Source organism: Cimex lectularius, unplaced genomic scaffold, assembly GCF_000648675.2.
Source record: "Cimex lectularius strain Harlan isolate CLEC.00 unplaced genomic scaffold, Clec_2.1 scaffold323, whole genome shotgun sequence".
NCBI lineage: Eukaryota > Metazoa > Arthropoda > Insecta > Hemiptera > Cimicidae > Cimex > Cimex lectularius.
In genome coordinates, this window is record NW_019394190.1 from 295,453 (window position 1) to 316,361 (window position 20,909).

Consider the following 20,909-nt stretch of genomic DNA (forward strand, 5'->3'; position numbering starts at 1 on the left):
TGTCCTACGTTTAATATGAATATTTTAACTTGTAATAAATCAATGTTTCTTTCATTTATTTTTATTTACAAATGATAAATAACGGGAAACCGAATAAACTTAAAGTATTGTTTTATTTGGATCCTGTTTTCTAAAGACAAACAAAAAGCAACTAAATAAAGCAAAAATTGATCATTATTATTATTATTTAAGATATTTAGACTGATTTTATTAAAGTTGAAACAGGTACTCTTTTTCTATAAAAAAAAAATCCAGCCTAGGCATCTAAACCTAAAATCAATCCATTATATTTCGTGGTCCGATTGACCAAATAACTTCTTTCAATTAATCAATCTTTATGTAAGGTATTGGTTGAAATGAAAAAGTTAAGGTCACGAGCGGGATTCGAACCCACGACCTTCGGCTCAATACGCCGCTGCTCTAACCACTTCAGCTATCGTGACTTCACAGAAAAGTATGAGCCGAAGGTCGTGGGTTCGAATCCCGCTCGTGACACTAACTTTTTCATTTCAACCAATACCTTACATAAAGACTAAAATCAATGTGTGGTGGTTAGTGACCGTTAATCGATAATTATTCAGAAATCGTGAGATGCGGTCTGGTGTGATGTAGGTTTCAGAAAAACATTTTTTTTTATCGTGCCAAGGTTTCGATCATTATTGAGATCATCTTCAGGGCTCAAAGTGTTTGTCTTCTGTGTAATTGTGCCATTCTTGCGTGTCGGTTGTGAGTGTCTCAATAAAGATCGAAACGTTGGCACGATAAAAAAAATGTTTTTCTGAAACCTACATCACACCAGACCTAAAATCAATGTTGTAATCGTCTAAATTACAGGGGTTAAAAAGGTTAGTTAATTATAGTACCAAAACCATAAAATATTTCCTTCTAATTGAATCAAATAAAAATGTATCTCTGGTAATATCGAATTGTAACATCATATTAGGAATTTATTCTCATAAATATAATTTATATCAATAAATAAAATATCCTTTGAGGATAAAAAATTGTTCATTCGATATGTACGTATTCCTTGAATTAGCCTTACAATTTTACAATATATTTTCCATGTTATTACAAATTAAAATTTCAAAGGCTATGTTGTGAATCGAACCGAGGACCGATAGCCTGGCGAATACGAATCGGAAAATGATAGAATATAATCTATAAATAGAAAGTATTCAATACATAAAACACGAGGTTAGAAAATTTGACAGGTTGTACTTTGAACAAGTTGTAATTCGCTAATTTTCTTGAAAAAACACGAGCAAATACTAAAGATGAAATGATGACCTGATTGTTGAACAACTTGAACAAAAGGATCTTCAGTGCGGTCACAACAGAAACGACAATTCTTTAAGTTTTTGCCCAGCTTTCGACGATTAAATCGTCATCATCAGGGCCTATTTATTTTAGGAAAATATCGCAGTTAGAACATGTTATTTGAGTTATCTATATATAGTACAATTTAGAAAAGCTTAACTAATCTCAACTGTGATATTATAATGTACCTGAGGGGAAAAAGTAATTTTATTATTAATGTTAAGAAAAAGAGAGGTGCACTTATAGTTATGTGTAACCGAGGTAATCTATAAGACCACGTTGTGGTTTTAAATAATTTTTAAAAAAAATTTCTATTATATTGTTTTATTGTTTTTAATTAACTCCATACCGTTCATTGTTTAGATACTGAGCTTCACCTAATTTTTATTAATCTTATTATAAATGCAGTTTCTTCCTCTCCAGATATATTTCGACACTCATCGAGTTAAAGTAAGATAAATACTTGTTTTTTGTAATTTTGTTTTTTTAAATTTAAAACATGTTCTAACTGCGATATTTTCCTAAAATAAATAGGCCCTGATGATGACGATATAATCGTCGAAAGCTCGGCAAAAACTTAATGAATTGTCGTTTCTGTTGTGACCTCACTGAAGACCCTTTTGTTCAAGACGAGAAAATATTAATTTTCTATGCAAACATTTTATCCACATTGAAAAAAATTTTATGCAAGATTCACCATTGCTTGTCGGAGCAAGTGAATAGAATAAGCATCAAGTCAAATTTGTTTTCCTTTCATTAAATTCCTTACGGTCTGTGATACTGTTAGTCATAACGTTGCAAATATTTTTACAAGGCTTAATTTTCAAATAGATGAACGGTCATTTTTCTTTTTCAAAATTGAAAAAGATAATAATTTTTTAAATTTTTACAGTTTATTAAAAAGTTAGTTAAAATAGAAAACAACCGACAAAAATGTTAATTTTTTTTCGTTGAAAATTTCTTAGCAAATCCGTACCGAATATGACAACAATTATGGAAGAACACCAGTTCTTTAATAAAAAATTATTGCAGCAAAACAAAATACATATATGTACATATATTATTCTAAGCAATTTTCTTCAAGTACCAAGTGTTTGACTCTATTGATAATTGTTTTTCTTGTAAATAATTTAAAAAAGTATATTTACTTTCTCTAACGTGTGAGATATTAGAAATATTTAGCCGGTAACTGTCGAGATATAAATGGATAATGGTTTTGAATTGCATTTCTTTTACAGGTGGGTCACTACTTTACACTGTAATCTTCTGAATCCCTCGGGTCCAAAAGTTCATTTAATGATAGCACGAAAGTTGAAAAGTTTTCTTTCTAATGTAATAAAAAACAACCGCCTGATTGGTAACCTTTGACAAAATCGTATTGTAACATCACATAAACCCTTGTCAGAAAGAATTAAATTGAGTTTGAAAAATGCGCAGAATTTAATTAAGGTTTTTAGTTGGGATAAAAAAGTCAGTGTCATGAGAGGGATTCGAACCCACGAAAATTCAAAGGTGGGGTTGAGATGGGAAGTTAGTGCACGAGTGGATCGAGGTCACGAAAGCTCAAGTGGTAGAGCAGCGGCATATCTAGCCGAAGATCGTGGGTTCGAATCCCGCTCGTGACACTGACATTTTTATCTCAACTAAAAACCTTAATTAATTGAAAGACATTAATTAGTCAAGCGGACCATGAAAACTAGTGAATGCACAGAATTATCAACCTACAATGAACATCTAAATGAAGTTTGGACGATAAATCCGAGATGTGGTTAATAAAAGGCAACTATTATATGTACTTAGAAGTTTGCCAAGGTTTCGGACTTCGACTTATTTCCTCACGGCACCACAATTATTAAAAACTAAAAATTACTTCATACAAAAAATATTTTTATACAAATAGTAATCAATTTGACAGCAGTTTTGTTACTATATGTTTTATGTCATTGCACATATCGAAAACGTGACAGCATACCGTTTCATACACATAAGCGAAAAAAAAACGAAAAATGCATAACTATCATAAGGGTAGTAGTGCACTTTCTAGTATTAGGAAGTAAAGAAGGGACAATTCCACAATAGATCAGAGAGAGAATCTATCGTCACTAGTGACCCCAAACTAAAAACAAACCATAAACAATTATCTTATATAATGATCGATGCAGTTGTATTAAAAAAAGCAATTTTGATTTATTTTGCTTTAAGACTATGATTCATTGTTCTTATTTCTTTACTAATATAGAATAACTGTCTTTAACGATAATTTCTGTATTCCTAAGTATATTTATGTATTTTTATTCTAGTAAGGTAACAGTGAGGTCTGAGTATCGAACTTGAATGACTGCATACTTATTTTTCTTAAACTTGACCTTTCATATCAAAGGTTTTTCTAATTCTTCTTTATCCCAGCTTACTAACTGATTGCATGTCAAATTAAAAAATTGCATGCCCGGGGCAAAAATCGAAAGCCCGGTGAGGAAATCCATCGGGAGTCAAGTAGGAGAAAACACATCTAGTCGTCCTTGGAAACATCATTCCCGTTAGACCAAATATCAAGATATTTACCGACTTCCTTTAAGAGTCTATGTTTCTTCTAGGTGCATTGCTACAATCGGTTAGTCCCAGTAATGAAGAGGGCACCGGGCAGGAAGACGGGCCATTAACTTATTACTTCTCTAACACGTTTTTTTTTCTTTTTCTTAATTCCCTTTCCAAAGTTGCATCATGTTAATTATTCACTTATTAGCCGTCTGCTTGGAAGATGCAGTTAAATCTTTTCTATAGACGGGTACACATGACTTTCGTCGAGACCGTGCACTGTTGCTAACATTGTTAACATTTTTTCAATGAATTAAGGTTTTTTAGTTGAGTAAAAAAGTCAGTATCAAGAGCGGGATTCGAACCCACGATCTTCGGCTAGATACGCCGCTGCTCTACCACTTGAACTATCGTGACCTCGATCCACTCGGACACTAACTTCCCATCTCAACCCCACCTTTTAAATTTTCCCTCCTTTTTGCTATTTTTGCCATGGCATTTTTAACATTTAAAACACTTTCAGGCTTAATAAGAATAAAAAGAAGATATGTTATGTTAAACTTTTAGATTAATGGACCTGCTTTAAACTAAAATCGAAAAAGAAGGACTAGGAAGGATAATCCATTGATTGATTATCAATGTATTAATTAAGTCCTTATTTTGTGTGAAAAATCAAAAAATGATACCATTGTTTTTAAATTCTGTGTTAGTGACATATCAGTCTCTAGTCATCCATGCCAGCTTTTACTGTGAGAATATATGCCAAAAAATACAGCGAACATATTTTTGCCTATGAGTTCTTTGGTTTTCCTCTATCTAATGGTGCTTAAAATAATTGATAGGACTAAAAATAAAAATTAATGGTGAAGGATTTGCGGTTATGCTAGGGCAAAATTTAGTAACACCTGCCTTCCGTCACTGTTTTAATTTGGATCTATCTACATACCATAACATTTTATTAATTTCAGAATTTTTATTCTTCCGAAAAATCTATTACTATCATTGTTAGAAAGGGTCTGTCATTCATCCTTAGTATCCTTAGTAACTACTTATTTTATATATTTTTATCCTTTTTAACAATTTGAGTTCGTAAGTTTTTCTGATGGTGGGCTTGACAGCCTGTTCGTAGCCTTCAATCCTTTCGTCCCCTGGTACCATATCGGAGTCACGTGATTTCGTTTTCCCAGTTCAAGATATATTAGGCCCTTCCAGACCAGATTTGAGTTGAAGGTGGATGAGTAAAGTCTTCAGTGCTTTTCTGTCTGAGATTACCTGTGCACTATTTATTCCATTTTTGTGTATTTCTTCTTCACCGAGTTCTATTGCATGGTACAATGCTTGTAATATTAATGTTTGGGACCTGAGGCAAGGACAAATTTTGGGCTTTTAACACCCGCGTTTCATTTTGGATCCATCTACCATAACAACCCAGTATTAACTTTGATTTTTTTATTTTCATGCTCCTAGTTTTCGTTGACTGCATGTTCAATCTGCTTTAGTCCTGGCACACACATTATTTCCTTACTTTTTTTTCTCAGGGTATTTTAGGCATTCCCAAACCACGTTAGAGTAGAGGTTGGATAGGTCATAGTATTCAATACTTCGCTGTCTGAGAATATGAATTATCTGGGCAACTCTAGACTCTTTTTAACTATTTTCTGTAATCAGATTATTTATCAGATTAAAGGTTAGTCTGGTGATTTTGTTTGAATATTGAACGCTGAATAATAAAAAAATTCCAAAAATCAAGCGACTAATTCGTTCACTTATCCAAAATAAGCAGTTGAAGAAAATTATCCAAAATAAATTTTAAATGTGTGGTGGTTAGTGACCGTTAGTCGATAATTATTCAGAAATCGTGAGATGCGGTCTGGTGTCTGAATGCGGTCTGATGATGATCTCAATAAAGATCGAAACGTGGCACGATAAAGAAAATGTTCTTCTGAAACCTATATCACACGAGACCACATCTCACGATTTCTGAATAATGATAAATTTTAAAGTTGTACTATTTGTGAAAAATGCAATAGTGTTAAATATTTTATTGTCCTATTAAGTTAGTACTATATTATTATTCCTGAATCATTTGAAAATTTTATATGCTAAAATTGGTAACGTGGTAGTTTCTTCATTGGTATTATATCTCTTCCATTGTAAGCAAGTAATTCGGGGTAAGTAAACCAAAACTTAAAGAGATTAATAAAACGTACTGACAAAGCGGTTAGCAGAGAACGATTCCGAAAGGGCTCACTTCCGGTTCAAAAAATCTTGATATTTGCATGAATACCTTAAGTGACGGATTACTCCATAATATCATTATACCCAACACATTAAAAAAAAATGAAACCTTTACTTAAAATATAAATAGAGAAATCAATCTAGAGTAATTCCATGTTGCGCCTCGTGCATTTTTTTATATGTTGTGACTTAAAAAAGGGGAAACTGTTAAACATTGACTTGATAAAATAATAATTAACTTGACAAAAAATATAACGAACTGCCTATTAATATTCAACAAATGTCATTATTATTGGGGTAATTAGTTATTAAAATAGTGTGTGGTGATTAGTGACCGTTAGTCGATGATTATTCGGAAATCGTGAGATGCAGTCTGGTGTAATGTAGATTTCAGAAAAACATTTTCTTAATCGTACCAACGTTTCGATCTTTATTGAGATCATCTTCAGGGCCTGGGACTTACAAACATTGTTTAAATTTAACAAATACATGTAGGATGTGGAAAAAACTGAATTTATACAATGCAAAAAATATTTTTTATATTCAATGAAAGTATTTCTATTCACTCAAAGTGTTTGTTTTCTGCGTAGTGAGTAGAAATACTTTGATTCAATATGAAAAATATTTTTTGCATTGTATACATTTATTTTTTCCACATCCTACATGTATTTGTTAAATTTAAACAATGTTAGTAAATCCCAGGCCCTGAAGATGATCTAAATAAAGATCGAAACGTTGGCACGATAAAGAAAATGTTTTTCTGAAACCCACATCACACCAGATCGCATCTCACGATTTCCGAATAATTATTAAAATAGTGCAGTATATGTACTAGACAATGAAGGTATGGAATAATTTCACAAGAGTTAACATGAAATATCTGAAAAAGAAATTTTCAAATTAATTTAACTAATGTGTAGAAAAGAAAATTACTAATGCGTCGATTGTAAAAGAGAAAAAAGACAATTTAACGAACGTATCACTGTTATTTCCTACAACGAAACCGAAATAGCAGCTAGGAGCCGGTCGTTATCGAACAATTTTCCAATTTTAGACCTGGTGATAATCAATTTTAAGAAAGGATTACGGTGAGAAGTTGAGCCTGTGGCCACAGACGGATATTTCGGAAGGTTCCTGACCGCTTTACAGCCCAAATATTTCTTTCATGCGGTTTGATGAGGTCCGGGGTGGGTGGATGCATTCCTTCTAAATGCCACATCCTGACTAACCTTTAGTCAGGAGCGACAAGGACGACTACACCTATCACGACTTCACTTGCGACCCGCTCATGACAATATTTTACAACAATAGTTCATGAGAAAATGTTTACTCCACTCCCACGGGAATCGGTTATTTGACGTTACTACGACCCTAAATGCTCAATTTTCGGATTACAGAAAAACGAAAAGTCCTTAGCATTAGCTTGACTTTTATATTAAATTATTTATTGTATTAATTTCCAAAAGGTTTCTGTCAAGGTTTCCAATTGTATACAAGTTCCTTTCTTCTTATAACCTATCTCTAACATAAACACTTCAATTCCACAAAACAATTTTTCTTTTAAAACAAAGCTCATTTTTTCATATAATACTAACCAAACATATATTTAAAATTAAACTATAGCAATGAATTTTCTTAATATATTTTTTTATAATACCAAAAACGGCCAAACGTTCCAAAACATAATTATGATTTCCCCCCTCGCTGTTATATTCCCATTCCACATTGTAGGGCTTGAATATAAATTAAACAACACAACATAAAATTTCCAGTCCAAAAATTTTCAACTGCGGCAAAATTTCATAACAAGAAGTAATAATTGCAAAACTTCCGAGGCTATAAAGCTGTAAGTTTGGTAATAATTTGATTTATATATCATTTAGAATGAGCGTACTTGTTTAATTTATAATCTGAATTAACTTTTAATGGGTTCAGTATGTTAATATTTCGAGAGAAAAAAAATCACCCTCTCGGTTTATCTTGACGAAAATTAATAGTGTGATCTTTCTTTGATTTGACTTAATAGTTGTGATAAATCTATTGTCGGTATAAAAAAAATGTCTAAATTCAAGTAAAATTAACATGTTAAATCACTTCCTTAAAACAGTAATTATTTAGTTAAATGTCATCAAATCATCTGTTGCTTAACATAAATTGACATTGACAACCAATTAGAAACTTTTTATTTACCTATAAAAATTAACTATAATCAGAATATCATGTTTATTTAACGACAAATATAAATTTTCAGTATTTTTTTTAAAAATATGCTAATCGGTCTTGGTATGCACAAATTGTGGCCTTTCTCAAAAATCTTAAGATTTAATTATTTTGTTTTGTATGAATTCATACACGGGTTATAAATCAACCTTAACATTATAGGATATAAATAATTAATTATAATTACTAGAGACAATTTGGGCTATGAAGTGAAAATGATAAAGCATGCGCATTTTCTCTTCGGATCGCAGATTAGCATTCTGACGGGTTGTATTACCATTGATTATCATAAAAAAATTGAATTTCCAAAAAATATTACTTTTCTAAAAACTGTTGTATGACAAACTAACATCCGGAAGTACGTATAACATTAAGTAAAATAATTTATATTTATTCTTCATCGTTGTGAAATCAAAGGGACCAAAACACATATTGGGTTAATAAAAACAAACCAGACTAAACTTATTTGGCATGCTTAAAAATTGTTTCAATTGACATACTTCTAAAAACAGCTATACAGGATCTCTCTGACTCTTTACTGTTTATATTCATAATACAGATATACTTTTTTAAATAGTAGAATAAAAAATAAAATCTATAAAATGTTAAACTATGTAGACTGGAGAGATTTTTTATACGTGAACGCTTAAAATGTTTAGTTTCGACTAAATAATCATTTTTTAAACAATATATATAAAAGTATGCGAAATTCTATCCATGTGTAATTTTTCCAAGAATTTAGAAATAAATTTGGTTAATTTTCGCCTGCCTTTTTTCATATTGGAAAGAAATTTCACCTGCTATTGTCCTTCAATTTCACTTTTTACCAGTCTTTCGGATCAATACGATCTGTTTCAAGATAAAATTAGATATACATATTTCAAAGATATATATTTATATTACAAAATATAAAAAAAAGATAAATAACGTAAACAAATTTAATATTGACGATTTTTTATTACTATAGTAACATTTTTCAAATAACTCCAATAAATTAATTAATAATTCATTCAGTTCTTTGAAACTGAAATTCTGATAACTGTCAGTAAAAATCTAACCATCTAACCCTAAAACCAGTGTTGCAATCATTTAAATTCCAGTCAAAAAGCTTCGTTAATTATAATACCAAAACCATAAAATATTTCCTACAAATTTAATAAAATAAAAATCACTCTCATCATATAAAACGTTTTGTAACAATTTATGAGTAATATATTCTTGTAGAACATAATTTTTATCATTAAATAAAATTTCCTTCGGGGATAAAAAAAAATTGATCATTTGATATATATGTAATGATAGATTCATAAAGCAAGTGGGTAATTCCTGCTGTCGCGGACAAGGGTCAAACCAGTTGAAATACATTTTTCGTATTATTGCAAATTAAAATTCCAAGGGCTGTGCTAGGATTCGAACCCAAAACTGCTATTTTCCAAACCTACATCACACCAGATCGCCACTCACGATATCTAAATAATCATAAATTAAGGGTCACTAAATACTACACGTAATACATTATCGATAAATAATATGCGCGTTTGGAAAAATGGTGTAGGGTAAATTTAATAAGTATTACTTTGCAAATTTGTTTAAAAAACCCCGAGCAAATATTAATTTTGTACACTTCTTATCGACATCGACATTTTATACAACAACAATTTTTCATTGCTAGTTGGAACAGGTGGAATAAGCATCAATTCAATCAAGCCAAACTTCCGGTCTGTGATATATAAGTAATGTTGGAGACATTTTAGCAGGGTTTAATATTCAAATAGGTGAATGGCCTTTTTCATTGACCGAAATTGAAAAATATAATAGCATTTTTTTATTTTCTACAAAGATTATCAGCCTAGTTGACACTGTGCTGACAAAACATTGTTTTAAAGTTGAAATTTGCTTAGCAAAGCCGTAACGAATTTACGAGAAATTAAGGAAGAATATCATTCTAAGATTCTATTGTTGCAAAGCAAAATACATGCGTTATTCTAGGCAATTTTCATCAAGTATCAAGTGCTTGATATTATTGCCAATATTGATACTATGATTTTCTTCTATGCCTTTGTGTAAAAGCTTAAAAAGTATTTTAATTTTTTAACGTTTAAAATATCCGTTAAGCTTAGTATGCTTGTCGAAGGATTAACAATTTAAAATAATTAAACTGTGGAGATTGAAAAAATAAATCAAATACAAAATTAAAAGGTCTCTTTTTGTAAATGATTTTGTTGTTTAAAACTATCAGATTTCGAACATTAAACGCTCATCATCAGGTTAAAGGAGTTACAAACACTTCTCTCGACATCAATTTAGAATTTCTAAAAATAAAGAAAATAAAAATAAATGTTTATCAGCCAGGATTCTATTTTCATGTATCGAAAAGTATTTTCAAATTTATTGAAATCTAAGGTTTCAAAAAAGTAGTTCAGCAAATGTTATGGTTGTTCAAAGAGATGACAAAAAGTTGCCTGTTTTTAAATTTTTTTTTTTTAGAAATTTGTAAATAGGAGTTTTATTTTATACAAAAAGAATGTATTTCTCCCCTCCTGCTTAGTTTTTGAAAAATATTGCTCCATACGACTGTTTGATTATTCTTGTCCCACTAAATGAAAAAAAAATTGTTTCCATGTGATTAAGAAATTTGGTTGAATACCGACCAACCTGAAAAAATACTTTTCAGGTGAGATGAATTTTATGATCGACTCCGACTTTTCCGATTCCGCCCAATTCATACCATAAAAACTTTGCATACCGATGCAATTTTTAGTTGGGCGACGATAATGTTTGGGAAAAATTTGGAATAGAATTTACATTAAAAAAAAAAAAAAAAAAAAAATAAGACTATAAGCATATTATACTGGGACGTTCATGAAAGCAAGACACTCTAGAACAGCCACTTCGCTGGGAAAAATTGTTTAAAGAGCTTTTAGAACTCGGAATGTCACGTGATCAGTTTTACTGTGTTCAGAACGAGTTATTGTTTAATATTTAACATAATTTTATAGTTGTATAATAAAATTTTAAAATGTATTATTTGGTCCAGAAAAACAGTCGTTACTTCTTTAATTATAGTCTAAATTCGTTTACTCTAATGACAAACATTTTTTCTATAGTTTTAAAAACCGTAAATCTTCTTAAATCGTGATTAAGTTTAATATCAAACAATGAGCTATGGACAAGAAATATCTTGAGTTGTTACTCTTCAAAAAGTTTTTATAAAACTTCAGAAACAGTTTAAATCAGATATATGTTTAATATATCTTCCGGTTGACAAGGGTAAATTTTGATTGTATTAAAAGGAAAATTAAAATGGGAATATTTCATATGTATTAACGTTTTTTGAAGAATTTTCAACTAGCACAAAAATCAGAGTTTTTTCTTTTTGCTTTAGTTCTTTCCACAAAATATAGATTAACGTGTGCAGTTCAAGGTGGATTAGTTAAATAGGATTTTTGTTTATATAAAAAAAATTGCGTAATGTAAAGTTGTATTTGCATTTTTCTTTACGTAAATTTTAAATTAGACAACAATTTTCTCTTTGAATTTTTGACAACCACAAAAAAAGAATTGAACACCATTGGAACCAAAAAGTCTTTGTTTTTACATGGTGGTATTTTTTATTATAACAGTTTTGTTTATATGTAGATATTATATATAGATTTTTTATGCTGTAGTTTTCAAAACAAGCCCAAAAAGTGTTAAAACGAAAAAGTTTTTTGGATATACCAAGAAGGAAGAGGAAAAAATACAAAAAAATGATCCTATAAGAGAAAATTATGTTGTACCATATACCGCGGTTTTTATTATGGTTGTATTTTTTATTATAACATTTTTGTTTATATGTAGATATTATATATAGATTTTTTTATGCTGTAGTTTTCAAAACAAGCCCAAAAAGTGTCAAAAGGAAAAAGTTTTTCGGATATACCAAGAAGGAATAGGAAAAAATACAAAAAAATGATCCTATAAGAGAAAATTATGTTGTACCATATACAGCGGTTTTTATTATGGTTGTATTTTTTATTATAACATTTCTGTTTATATGTAGATATTATATATAGATTTTTTATGCTGTAGTTTTCAAAACAAGCCCAAAAAGTGTCAAAACGAAAAAGTTTTTCGGATATACCAAGAAGGAAATGGAAAAAATACAAAAAAAATGATCTTATAAGATAAAATTATGTTGTACCATATACCGCGGTTTTTATTATGGTTGTATTTTTTATTATAACATTTTTGTTTAAATGTAGATATTATATATAGATTTTTTTATGCTGTAGTTTTCAAAACAAGCCCAAAAAGTCTCAAAACGAAAAAGTTTTTCGGATATACCAAGAAGGAAATGGAAAAAATACAACAAAAAATGATCCTATAAGAGAAAATTATAATGTTGAATCATATACCACGGTTTTTATTATGGTTGTATTTTTTATTATAACATTTTTGTTTATATGTAGATATTATATATAGATTTTTTTATGCTGTAGTTTTTAAACAATCCCAAAAGTGTTAAAATGAAAAAGTTTTTCGGATATACCAAGAAGGAAAAGGAAAAAATAGAAAAAAAATGATCGTATAAGAGAAAATTATAATGTCGTATCATATACCACGGTTTTTATTTACCCAAATTAATTAAAAACTCCTTCCAATTAAAAAAAAAATGTTATTGCATTAAAATTAATAATTTCATCCGCGTTGCGTCAACACAGTACGTTACCCTTTGGCCGACTCGTGTTTAAAGATTATCTCAATTTCCGAAGTTTCTTATAAGAAGATAGTGGTTAATTGTAATAATAATAGATAATCCGGGGAGATCGTAGTCAACCACAATGGAGATGTTAATCGCGTAAGCAGCTAGATGAACGCACGGCGGTCGATGAAAAAAAAAGCTCCGAAGTGGATAGACGTGGTTTAAAGCCGTTATTTCTATATTTATACCCTTATGAGAAAAAAGGTAATTTTATTTTCAATTTAATGCACTTGAAGCAGTTTTATTGTTTAACAACACTGATGGCTGAATCAAAAACTGTACGAAGATTTATCAGTAAATAATCAAAAAAATTTATCTTGTTATATTGTTCAAGTTATAAGTTTACCGTTTTTATTTTTTCTGCGTAATGTTACCAAGTTACCGTTGATCTTAAAAGTCAGGAAAGACTTTATTGTTCAATAATTAATAAATACGCAATGGTCTGACATTTGATTTTTTAGTTTTGGTTAAATCTGTATAGCTAATGGTCCGCTTATGGATCTAACGTTCGTACGGAAAAAAGTTCGCCGGTACGGATTTTAATTGAACACAGATTTTTAATACTGTACATGTGACTTGACGAATCGGTTTAAAAAAACCTTAATTACGCACTAAACCATAACAGAATTGTACCTGTTCCCAGGGTCCGCCGGAAGTTTTATCTTGTATCCGGATCTCGTTTCCTCCCGACTCCTGAAGTCCGTACCAAACACTTATTACGTTAGTTTCGTTACTTTTTTTTGTCGTACACTGAACTGAAACTGTTATTCACTCAGGACACACTACCCCATCCCCGGCGAGCACGGAGGAAGAGGGTGGCTCAGGAGGCGGTCGACGGCTGACAAAGAGAAGAGGAAGGACCAAAAAGAGAGGGAGATCACAGACCGAGTGCTCAACTCCTTTCTCAGAGTTGTACTGGCTGACTGAACCTCCGGCCAGCTCCAAAGACCTAGATTTCCCCTTCCAGCTTCAACAGCTTCTCACACCCACCAACACACTACCCCAATGCCAATCTAATTCTTCCAACCCCGCGGACGGTAAAGGACGCCCTTCTATAATCATACCAGTAGTACTCATCATTATATCAAACCGTGTAGAATCATTTTAGCCCGCACTTTTTAAATTTAAGAGAAAACGGTGCACTAAAACCATTATAGCTTCTTGACCAAACAAACCATTGCAAGTGGAATCCACGAATTTTAGCAAATAAATCAATCTAGCAGAAACGAATATTGCTTCGAGTAATATTACCAATATATATGTCGGTAAATTTATCGAAAATGTGCCAAAAAAATGACTTCTTCCGAAACGAAGAGTTTTTTCTCTAATGAACCAATTTTTGGTCAAATTCTGCTATAATTTGTGCCACGTAATAAATATATTACAGAACAATTAAATAGTTAATTGATGTTCGATGTACTATACAAATAGTTGTGGACTACACAGGGTGTCCTTTTCAGATGCTCGGCTGAATTTCTGTTGAACCAATGACGCTATCAAAAAAATACGTGTTTATAATTTTTAATATGTGGTGATTAGTGACCGTTAGTCGATGATTATTCAGAAATGGTGAGATGCGGTCCGGTGTGATGTAGGTTTCAGAAAAACATTTTCTTTATCGTGCCAACGTTCCGATGTTTATTGAGATCATCAGGGCCTGGGATTTACAAACATTGTCTAAATTTAACAAAAAACATGTGGATGTGGAAAAAGGTGAATTTATACAATGCAAAAAAAAATATTTTTATATTCAATAAAAAAAATATATATTTTTTGTATTGTATAAATTCACTTTTTTCCACATCCTACTTGTTTTTGGTTAAATGCACAAAGTGAATTTATACAACGCAAAAAATAAATTTTTTTATATTCAATAAAAAAATATATATTTTTTTGCATTGTATAAATTCACTTTTTTCCACATCCTACTTGTTTTTTGTTAAATTCACTTTTTTCCACATGCTACTTGTTTTTGGTTAAATTCACTTTTTCCACATCCTACTTGTTTTTGGTTAAATGCACAAAGTGAATTTATAAACGTAAAAAATATATTTTTTTATATTCAATAAAAAAAAATATATATTTTTGCATTGTATAAATTCACTTTTTTCCACATCCTACTTGTTTTTTGTTAAATTCACTTTCTTCCACATCCTACTTGTTTTGGTTAAATTCACTTTTTTCACATCCTACCTGTTTTTTGTTAAATTCACTTTTTTCCACATCCTACTTGTTTTTGGTTAAATGCACAAAGTGAATTTATACAACGCAAAAAATAAATTTTTTTATATTCAATAAAAAAATATATATTTTTTTGCATTGTATAAATTCACTTTTTTCCACATCCTACTTGTTTTTGGTTAAATGTACAAAGTGAATTTATACAACGCAAAAAATATATTTTTTTATATTCAATAAAAAAAAATATATTTTTTTGCATTGTATAAATTCACTTTTTTCCACATCCTACTTGTTTTTTTGTTAAATTCACTTTTTTCCACATCCTACTTGTTTTTGGTTAAATGCACAAAGTGAATTTATACAATGCAAAAAATATTTTTTTATATTCAATAAAAAAAAATTATTTTTTTGCATTGCATAAATTCAATTTTTTCCACATCCTACCTGTTTTTCATTAAATTTAAACAATGTTTGTAAATCCGAGGCCCTGAAGATGATCTCAATAAAGATCGAAATTGGCACGATAAAGAAAATGTTTTTCTGAAACTTACATCACACCAGACCGCATCTCACGATTTCTGAATAATAATTTTTAATCTAGAATCAAATATGTACCTTTTTTGGGAAAAATGTTTACATGGTACCTCAGGATCAGTTCAACTTCAGATTTTCAAATATGGCGATATACATCCTAGCAAATCTTTTTAATGGATTTTGTAGGCTGAAAACAATGGTGCAATGGGATTTTGATTGATGAAAAATGACAAAGTTGTGGCAAAAGGAAGAAAATTTTTGAGTAATTTCGACGAGGAGTTGAATATTTTTTTACTGTTTGTTCGCGAAAATCCAAATTTCTCACTCGAAATGTTGGTAGGATTTTAGGTTTTTCAAAAAATTAAATTAGAGATGTACTCCGGGCTTACAATTTTAAGCCGTACCGCTCTCATGTTGTCCAAGGACTTTGGGACTCTGATTATGACAGCGCCTAACGTTCGGACCTTGCACAAATGTCGATTTAGGAGGCTGAAGAAAACGTTCCATATATCCTGTGGTCTGAACAATCCTAGTTCACCTCTAACAGTATACTAAACCGTTGGAATTTTGGAACGTGGGCAGAGGCAATGCGAGAATGTCGGACGTTTGCCATCATCAAATGGTTAACAGTAACAAAATTTGGTGTGGAAATCTCGCAAACAAATTAATTGGCCCATTTATATGAAAATGATTTAAATGGTGTTCAGTTCCTCAATTTTTTGAGTGAGGTTTTCTAAAACTATCCGATGACATCATAGACATCAGACAATTACAAAGAATGAATGACTTCTCGGAAATAAATTAATTGGCCTTAATTTTACGAAAATAATTCACATGGTGCTCAATTCCTCATTTTTTTAAAGGAGGTTTTTTCAACATATTAGATGAAGTTCCTCTTCAACAAATGCACGGAATGATTGTCCTCTGCAACAATTACAAAGAATGAATGACTTCTCGGAAATAAATTAATTGGCTCTTAATTTTACGAAAATAATTCATATAGAACGCAATTCCTCATTTTTTAAGGAGATTATTCCATTTATTTACATTATTCCATCACGAAGAATGAATGACTTATCGAAAATAAATTAATTGGCCCTTATTTTTACGAAAATAATTCACATGGAGCTCAATTCCTCATTTTTTAAATGAGGTTTTTTCAACACATTAGATGATGTTCCTCTTCAACAAATCGAAGGAATGATTCTCCAGCTTTATAGATGCCCTGCACACAATTCTTTGAGGTGAGACGTTATTTGAATCGTCACTTCCGGGATAGGTGGATAGGACATCATGGCCCGATCTGTTGGCCTCCTGTCACACGATTTAACTCCACCTATTTTCTGAGGGGCTATTTAAAAAACAGTGTCTACACCAATCATAACCCAGCAACCTCGGCTGAAGAACTGTGACAAAGGATAGAAACTACTTATCAATCAATCTCCTCTGATTCTGTCGCTCTGACACCAGTGAAGAGTGGTTAAAAAGAACAAATCTTTGCAGTTTTACGCAAGGCACGCAGTTCGAACATTTATAAATAACAAACCAAATAAGTGTTTTTTGATTCAAACTTTTTGCCATAACTTTATCGTTTTTTGACCAATTTGCATTTGCACCGTTGTTTTCAGCCCAAAAAATCCATTAAAATGATCTGTCAGGTTGTGTAGGGTCATATTTGAAATTTTGAAGAACTGGGCCTGAGGTACCCTGTATAATTTTTCTCAAAAAGAAGGTAAAATGTGAAACTAGATTAAAATATATTAAACACTTTTTTTCTTGATAGCGTCATTGGTTTAAGAGAAATTCAGCTGGGCCAACTAAAAAGTACTCCTTGTATACAAAATATGAAGGTTTCCTCACAAACATGTGACAAATACATTAGTGGATGTTCCACTATTTTATAACTTAGTGTAACTAGGTATACTTTTGCCAACGAGTTTTCTGAAGTCACTCATGTGAGCATTCATGTTCCTATCCTTCAAATCATTTATACTAGTGATCTGTACCCTTAATACCATTACCTACGCGGACGATGCAGCAATTTTGTCCTTTAACTCGAATCCTATTCAAGCTTCCGCAACATCCAAGAATCTTAAGATTATCGAAGACTGGTGTACAAAGCTTATGAAAAGACTGAATGGAGGACTGAAAATGAAAGCTTTTTAATTGAGAATAATATGACAAAAGTATTGTAAGCTTGCTTGACCCCCCCCCCCCAATAAATAACGGTAATTGGATGTTAAGACTTCCTGTACGACAGAAACTTCTTTTCTGTACTTTACAAGATTATCATTTGATTGTTAATAGCTTGTATTAACATATTTTGGCTAGAACGGCCGAAATCACTTACTACCCGCGCGAAATTGATTGTTTTATATATATATATATATTTTACAATGGATACCAGGGACTGGAGGAGTTCCCTCCTGAACACTGCAGATGAGCTGTACAGCTTATTGTACTTTATCCCTGGCTCCATATTTTGGGGGAGGGCTCGCAACACAAATGTGAACTTGAGCCCCCGTTGTACCGGTGTTCTTCCATCGAAGAAACTCATTTTTGAAGAGGGATGGGACCAAATTCAGGGTCGCTGAGATCCGATCCCGTCCCTTCCATTGATGAGTAGCGTGTCAATTTATTTCAATTGCGGCCACCGGTCCCCTTAGGCGTCAGAAAAAGTCCAGAGGCGACAGTGGGGATCGAACCCACGACCGCGGGATCTATTAACCGAGAGTCTGACGCCTTAACCACTCGGCTACCGCGTTCCCCCCCCCCCGGTTACTTATTTACATAAGCTCTAACCTACACTCGAGTCACGAATGTACATACATATACGTGTCTAAAGAGTTGATTCTATCACTTCTCGCAGGTCATTTCAGCCCCCAATAATATCAGTTCCTAAATCTATTCAAACTCTCCTCACCCTTAAAAAGATACTTACTTCTTTACATACCATACCAGTTACGGTGGTGGAGTATCGATATTCCTCCATCATCCTATACCTAATTAAGCGTCGATGGGATACGCCACATTCCGTCATCGGCCCTCTCATACTTTACACCCACGTTAATAAATATATTCGCTTTCAACACACGCTAGGAACACAAAACTCTCATTTTTAAATACAATAAAAAAAACCTGTTTCCTCAAAGTATCGAAATGGGGACCCAGCTACTCTCTGCCTTACTCAAACACAATTCTTAAATTGGGTGGCATTCCTGCCAAAGAATTGCGCCCTTCATTGAACCTAATTATGTCGGGCACATAGAGCAAACTGGCCCAGAAGTAAGTAACCATGTGTCAGATTCGATGGCCTATTCTTAATCGGGTGAGGATGACCCTTCTTCTACGAAACAAGTGCTCCGAAGTCTACCTATCGACAATGGTCTTGATTGATTGATGCTGTCATGTTCTTTTAATCATGTTTTTTATTACATTTTTAGTGTCAAGATCCTGGATCGCTGTGGTCAGGTTCGAAGGTTGGGAGGTCCGGGCCTTTTCGATTCCCTCCAGACCTAAGTGTCCGGGTACCTAGACAACAACCACCGTTTTGCCAAAACGCTCCATCTCGTGGTATCTCTACAAAAAAAAAGAACAGCAAGATTTTCTTACGAGGGTATTTCAACTACAAGGTTTTATGAGCCCTCGGGGTGCCGGTGTTTTTGAAAAAAAAAGCCTGTTTGTAAGTAAGTCAATGCAGGGGCACTGGACTCGAATCTAGGAACGCCTAAACCGTTGCGGCCACCAATGTAACTGTTGAATATGGGATTGTATAAATATATATAATTCAATTAACTTGAAGTTTTTTCGCCTTGTAATTCAGTATAAAACATGTCATTATATAGTCGTTAGTTGTGACAATGCTTTATTAACGATTGCCAAACACTTGTCTTCAATCAAAACCAACGCTTCGTTATAATGACTGGCTGTGAATTGCATGTAGGGTTAAAAGATACGAAGTCCATGTATAATTCAGTCATAAAATCTTTACATTTATCATAATTCATTAGGATTTGATGGTGAACATGTTGATAATATGATTGCAATTAAAGGGCGTATTTGATCAGCAGAAATTGCCGAATCCGCTAGTGAACTATCCCGTTGTGCATCGTTTTCAAGTAAATTCAATTTTTGACATGCTTCGCTACACAGTGTCCAAAAGGACCCACACCTTTATTAAATTTTGGAATATTGTTGGTCCAGGAACGTTAACCAATGATGCTGCGTTAAATAAACTGAGATCACCCGGAGCACTTTTGTCAATTCTGATGGTTAGGCGACGTTATTCGTTCTCCCACTGACACCACGGCTGACCCCACAAAGATACTGACAGCAGTGAACTGATTTAGTAGTTTTGCGATTATAGAGTGTCAGCGCCTCTGAATCGGAATTCGAATGTCGCGGGAGGCGTGTAATTATACCGGAAGCCGTACCGCTGCCTGTTTCAAAAGAAAACAGATGAAAACGGACGTCACAAATTCCTTGCGTATATTTTACAAAATTCCTGATGCCTCTTATTTTTATTTAATATTGCTTTTAGTATAATCTCCTGCCTGAATGTTTAATGTAGGTCAAACTAGTCCAAATCGGGTTGTTAACGTTTACAAAAAATACACTTAAATAGTATATTGAGGATGGATTTTTTTAAACGAAAATAGTAAATGGTTGTCATACTACGGCATTATTGTAATCAAAATACTGCCTAAAACGTGTTATTATAAAGTCTGGTTTTGAATGGCAATTAACTGCACTTTGAGAAAATTGAGATTTTATTTTACACGGTTTTGACGAAATGCGACTTTCGTCATATTGACCATTGGGAATTATCGGCCTGACCCAAATTTTTTTATAGTAGTTGTTACAAGTAATGTTAAACTTACACTATTTGAAATAATTTCAAGGAGAAACTCTGGGTTAGAAATTCGAAATCATACCGCATTCATGCTTTAAAAACGCCCGATACATGAGGCGTAACACTGTCGGTCTTTAGAAAACAACATGCGTATATAAATCATGATGAAAGAGAAATACAGCGCCTTGGCGTCGCCTCGAGGGCAACTGTGATCAATTTCGCCTAACTTTACTGATATTTCTCAGTGATATATAACAACTGAATTTAAATTAAATATTTAGATGG

The 20,909-nt window shown here is 32.2% G+C and overlaps 1 protein-coding gene across 2 annotated transcripts in view; it reads right to left on the reverse strand.

Annotated features, from left to right (window-relative positions):
- LOC106664901 (zinc finger and SCAN domain-containing protein 32-like) overlaps window positions 1-14,077 on the reverse strand; it is a 277,650-nt gene extending 263,573 nt beyond the window's left edge. The window contains exon 1 of one of the 2 annotated variants that reach the window (XM_014390972.2): window positions 13,691-14,077. The gene's annotated coding sequence lies outside the window, so the exon portion shown is untranslated. The remainder of the gene's footprint in view (window positions 1-13,690) is intronic. The other variant, XM_014390971.2, reaches the window with a different exon arrangement.
- Between the last annotated feature and the right edge of the window lie 6,832 nt (window positions 14,078-20,909).